Source organism: Homalodisca vitripennis, chromosome 6 (genome assembly GCF_021130785.1).
Source record: "Homalodisca vitripennis isolate AUS2020 chromosome 6, UT_GWSS_2.1, whole genome shotgun sequence".
Taxonomy (NCBI): Eukaryota; Metazoa; Arthropoda; class Insecta; order Hemiptera; family Cicadellidae; genus Homalodisca; species Homalodisca vitripennis.
The window spans coordinates 118,489,758-118,495,757 of NC_060212.1; positions in this window are offsets into that span (position 1 = coordinate 118,489,758).

Here is a 6,000-nt window from a genome sequence, read left to right on the forward strand (position 1 = left end):
GTACTGAAGCGTTGGCCACCCAAGTGTTCCTTTGATTTTTGGAATAAGTGATAATCACTTGGGGCTAGGTCTGGGCTGTAGGGGGGATGGGGCACAATACTCCAGCCAAAATTTGTCAGCAGTTCTTGAGTTTGACGTGAGACATGAGGTCGAGCGTTGTCATGGAGAAGCCTCACGCCATTGGACAATCTTCCTCTCCGGCGGTTCTGGATCGCGCGTCTCAGTTTTTTTTTAATGTGTCGCATTATCTGTCAGAGTTTACTGTTGTTCCTGTGAATGGTGATTCTCCGATTTTCAAGCAGTATTGTCTAAACTTTTTCAATAACTCCATCTGAAACTGAAGGCCGTCCACTTCGGTTTTCATTGTGAATTTCCATGCGGCCTTCACTGAATTCTCTACACCATTTCCGAACGTGTTAAACAGATATGCAGTTTTCCCCATAAACTTTGATTAACTGACGATGAATTTCAATAGATGAAATCTGTTTTGCATTTAAAAAACGTATCACAGCACGAATTTCGCATCTGGCGGTAACAATGACAGGGAGCTCCATCTTCGAAGGCAGCTAGGCCGGCACTGATGGGCGTAGCGAGGCGCGAGTGGCATGGATAGAGAGAGGGAGAGTTGATGAGTAAGAAAGTGTTGCCAGATTTCTCTCAACATATCGCATTCTGTCTCGGCGGCATAGGGAACCTTATTTTTCTAATACCCCTCGTATTTAAACATTTTTTATTTTCACATTAATATTTTACTAATTTATTAGTTATTTTTCTAAGTAGATAGTAATATCTTTATGTAATGTGCAAGTTTAATCTCTATTTCTGCATTTAATGTATACCTTAAAAAGACTTTGCTTACTCTATAAGAGGATATCTTCACAGATATGCAACTAGTCACTAATATCAAATATTACAATTTAAAGTTTTTGTTATAAGTTTTTGTAAAAAAAACATTAGTTGTTTTCTTATTTTTTATTACATGTTGTTGTTAGGGCCAGTTGTGTTTTCTTCAATACCTTCATTGAAAGTATTATTTTTGTGTTTTATCATTTTGCTTTAAGATCTCTTATGATATAGGCCTACCCAATTATTCGCTTTATATAGATATGTTAAGAGTAGTTTTATGTTATAATACTCTAATTGTACCTAATTTTGTATGTTCTTTATTTATGTGGTGTGTGGTTTAAATATTTTGTTGTTTAAGTGTTATGTTATATATGTAGAAGGATAAAGGATATGTAGACTAATACTTTTTATTTAAACTGTTTAACTCCTCAATTGTTAGGTTACTAAAGTAATATTGATATAGCATTGCAGCATTCTCACAGGACTGCATCCCTATTGACAGTTGGCCCAACCATCCAACTATAAAATATCTGTGTTAATGATAATAATAAATTATAATGCCTCAACTTATCAATAATCACTTCCATGCCAATAAATCAAAAGGCAAAGCTAGGTACAGGACTCTGCCGTTTGACTAAAATGTTTGCAGTATTAAAATGCACCTGTCATGTGCATATGAGTGCAAATTTAATTTATTTGGGAGCAAAATCAATCAACAAGAACATAGTTTAATGTTCTAGTTATACATCAACTATTTACTCAAATAAATATATATATATATATAATATATATATATATATACAGGGTTGGGAAAAATTGTGGAAACACCTGTATATCCCTGGAACGGCATTCTCTACAAATACCAAATGTCAGCACACTATAACAACTAAACAAAATGTGCTTTTTAATGACCTTTGGGATTTTGTCCCTTTACCAAAATGGGAGATATGAGGGGTAACCCCAAAATTTCATATGGCACACGCTATCATGCGATACCTCATTAGAAAGGTTTTGTTATAAGAAGACAAATGGTGAAAACTAGAGGTGTCTATCTTGTCCCATAACAAAAAGGCACTTATTTGAATCGTTTGAATAGTACATACTTAACTATTCCATCAAGAAGACCTGAACTCAAAAGAATGGCTCTTTCAAAACAGGTGAGGTACAGATGAGACAAGGGATCTGCGTGCGCAGGTCAGCCGGATGCCTGAAGGGCTGGTGGGGGAGAAGGGCGTCTTCCAAGAACATCGTGCTTTCCCTACATGGCATGTTTTCCCTCAGTATTTCTCATGACCCAAGCGGCAAGAACTGGAATATTTATTCAGTTATCTCATGGTTATATTCAAATAAAACGTGTTTTGATAGTTCAGTTCTATTAAATCAATCACAGAATGACAGAGCGTAGGTGAGGTCAATGTTTCGTGAATCACTAATACTGTTTCGGCTGCTCAGATCCCTTGGCCCATTTGTAGTTGTTATTATGTATCAATTGGAAACAGCACATAACCTACTTCTTTGTACCATGAACTTTTTCAACTCTGAGAGGAGCAGCAATTCGTAATTATGAAATATCACTGTTTGTTGTGAAAAAACATCAGCTCGACTCGAGCCACTTTTATTATCTAGCAGTCCTCACACATTTCTTTGCTTGTGCATTTTCATGTTGCTTTATTTCAGTTAATTTAACTTATCTAATTAAATTAGTTGTCAGTTGTATCTAAGCCCTCTGATACATTTTTTGTATAAATATGGATGAAATCTCACATTGGTATTCACACATAGTTCAGCTTTAGTTCGCTCTCTTATACTATTGTGATCTGTATAACCTTATACTTGACAGTTCTATTGTAGTTTATTTCTTTTTAATCATTTTACGATTTATTTTAGTATTGTTTAGGAATTATGTATATTACAGATCTTGTTATTGTTATTAAAATTGATATTTCTTATAATCATATTTTTTCTCGTTTGTACCCATAATCAAAGTGTTATATTGTGTTTATAATATAACTTTGTCAATTGTGTTGACAACTGCATAACTGCCTTTAACTTTTTTTATAACAAAGGTAATTGCTTGAACTTTTTATAAGTTTATAGTTATATTACAATTGTAGGAGTTTATAAGGGATTAATCCAATTTTTCAAGTTGTAAGCGGTGAAAGTTATTTTTTTAAATCAATTTGTATGTGTGTAATATTTTTGTATGAATAGAAAAGAGAAAAAAAAATATATGTGCCTTTTTACTTTTATTAGTAGAATTTTGTGAGAAATAGAAAAAACAAGTATTGGGACTCTGTTTGATCAAATAAACATCTCACAATTTATTTACAAAAACTCTGTAAGTAATGTACATAAACGTAATTAATTAATGAAGTGGGTATAGAGATTTTCACTAAACTTTTTAAATAGATAAATAAATAGAAACTGGAGTTCTTGGTATTGATAAATAATTTTACACCCTGATAGCAGATGGTTAACCCTCCAAATATAGAAGTCCATAGTTAATGATTAAGATTAAAAATGAATTATTAAATTATAGTAAACAATAGCCTACTGCTTACACAGAGGTTGTGATTAGGGTTTTTACATCACAAAGATTTGTTTAGTATTTATAGTTTAAACAACGATTCCAAGTGTACTGTTGTACCTGTAAATTTTCTGATATTTTGCATATTTGGATGGATTGTTCGATTTTTACGATGTCAGTATACACTTAGTACAATAGTCTGTATTACACAGCAGAATGTCAATTCACCTATGGTGAAAATAATTTATTATCTTTTTTATTATTATCATTTTAATATGTCATAAAGTAGTAAGAATTGTACACTTTAAAATGATTGTATTATACTATAACAACAATTAATACAAAGAGGCAAAAAGACAAAGGAAGAAAAGTACAATAACAGTTCATTTGGATAATATTAAGGTATATTTTCAACAATATTTGAAAACTGCTATACTGTATAAATTTCTAATTTGTATATTGATAATTTCAGATCGTTTTTTTTTTAATGAGTAAATTTTGTAGCAAATGGCTATTTTGGATAAATATTTAAACCTGTATTTTCAATAAAATCACAATCAATTTTCAAATTTTTTGACAACATTTATTTGTATTCAAAAAGTACTATCTTGTAGTTTGATTAGGGAGAGCCTGTGGCTGTATGGTCTAAGTCGTTGGACTTAAGGTCTGAGTTAGAGATAACACAGGTTTGAATCCTGTCTGTGACCTTGCATTTTGTATCAGTACCATCGACCTTGTACTGTATGGACTCTCTCCCTTTCTGTTTGATAAGATCTTCACACAGGCCAGTGGCCCATGAGGACGGGCAGAACAAGAAGGTATTGGTCTCATCTTAAAAGAAAATGATCATGTTTTACTATATTTTAGCACATTTTTATGTGAACATTGAATAAAGTACCTAATTATAATGTAAATTAAGGATTTTTTGAACACATTGTAAGGTTTAAATAATCAATAAATGTTTCAATCTTTATTTTAATGTATATGCTGACACTTTGCCATATGCATTAATGTACTGAGAGTGTTCTATTGAGTTAAGTATGAATGTGCATATAAGAAAGCACTGTTTTGATGTATAAAAAGAACAGGTAAACTTTTTGTTGCAATTTTATTTTTATGCAATTGTTGTGTTCCTATGATCTTGCCATAAGCACTACCAATATTGTTTAGATATTTAATTTTTCCGCCCAAAATCAAATATTAGTTCTTTAATATCAACTTTGTTGTATTTTCTTTACCAAAGAATTTAGATCTTATTGTTGTTGTTCAAAATAATCTGTTTAGTAAAAATTATTATTTTGTTTTCATTTGGACCCTAATAAAAGTGTTATATTTATTCTGTGTTTATTTACACTCCTTTCTGTTAAACGTTTTACGAATTCAACCTATATATTTTTTGGCTTTATTTGTTAATTTTTACGAAGATCGTGCTGTAACATTAATGATTTAATGCCATGTAGCAACGAGCGTTCAGCCAATTAGAAAACTTATTAGACATTTGATTTTTATTGCTTTAATTAAATTCAACAATGATAACCTAAATGTTATTTTCCCTTTAAAGAGTTTTTTATTAAACAATGGAAGAACACGTTTAGGTTTTTGCTTTCTTTTATTAGTAAACTTACTAACAGTAAAATGCCCACACGTAGATTGGACGAGTGAGTATTGAAATGTTAAGCTATAATCAATGTTCGTCAAGTCTCACAGATTGAAAATCTCTGCTTTTTGTGACCATATCAGAGAAGATTGTCTGCTCACTGTAGATGAATTTACTTCTGAGGTTGGTGTCAGTTAGTTCTAGCAATAATTTTTTGACCAGGTCAAGGTTTTACTGCTAGTTCTTCTACACGACCGACTTGCAGTAAATTCTATCTACTATTGCCAGCTGTTGGAGCCAGCAAAAGCTTACAACAGAAACATGTTGTACTTTTAAAGATGACATCTTTTATAATGTAATGACTCATTTCATACACCCATCTCACATTCATTTCAATATTTAATTTAATTTAGAAATTTATTAGTAATAATAATTAAATAATTAAGGAATAATTATTTATAAATTGTCTCAAATTTTAATACAAACAATAATAAATACAAAATTAAATGTATCAAAATTAATCAAAATTCACCTTATTACATATAAAACTCAAAAGTTATAAAGTAAACTAAAGTCAGTGATACAGTGTGCAGGGATGATTGTTGAGTGAAGAGAGCAGAAGTTTAAAAGTTTAAAGGAGAGAGGGATATAGAAGAAGTGAAACAAGATTGTTATTTTAAATAAAGAAACTGGTTACATTGTATTCAGCAGTATTTGGTTCAAAAGAAAGGTTAATTTATTAAATTCATATTATCACTGAAGTACAGAGAAGCAGAAGACAGACATTGGGTGAGAAAGTTCCTTTTAAATTTAACAGTGATCCATTGGAAGAACATAAAACCCAGAAACATTCGATTTGGCTAACAATTCAAAATTAATATAATTAAAATTGAACAAAATTATTTTTCAAAATTACAATATCTTTTATTAAAAACAATACCTAATATTTCTATTTCATTAAGCCAGCACGACCACCCTGCCCTAAAATTTAAGAACTGTATTTAAAAATTTACCATTATTGTATCCTCCA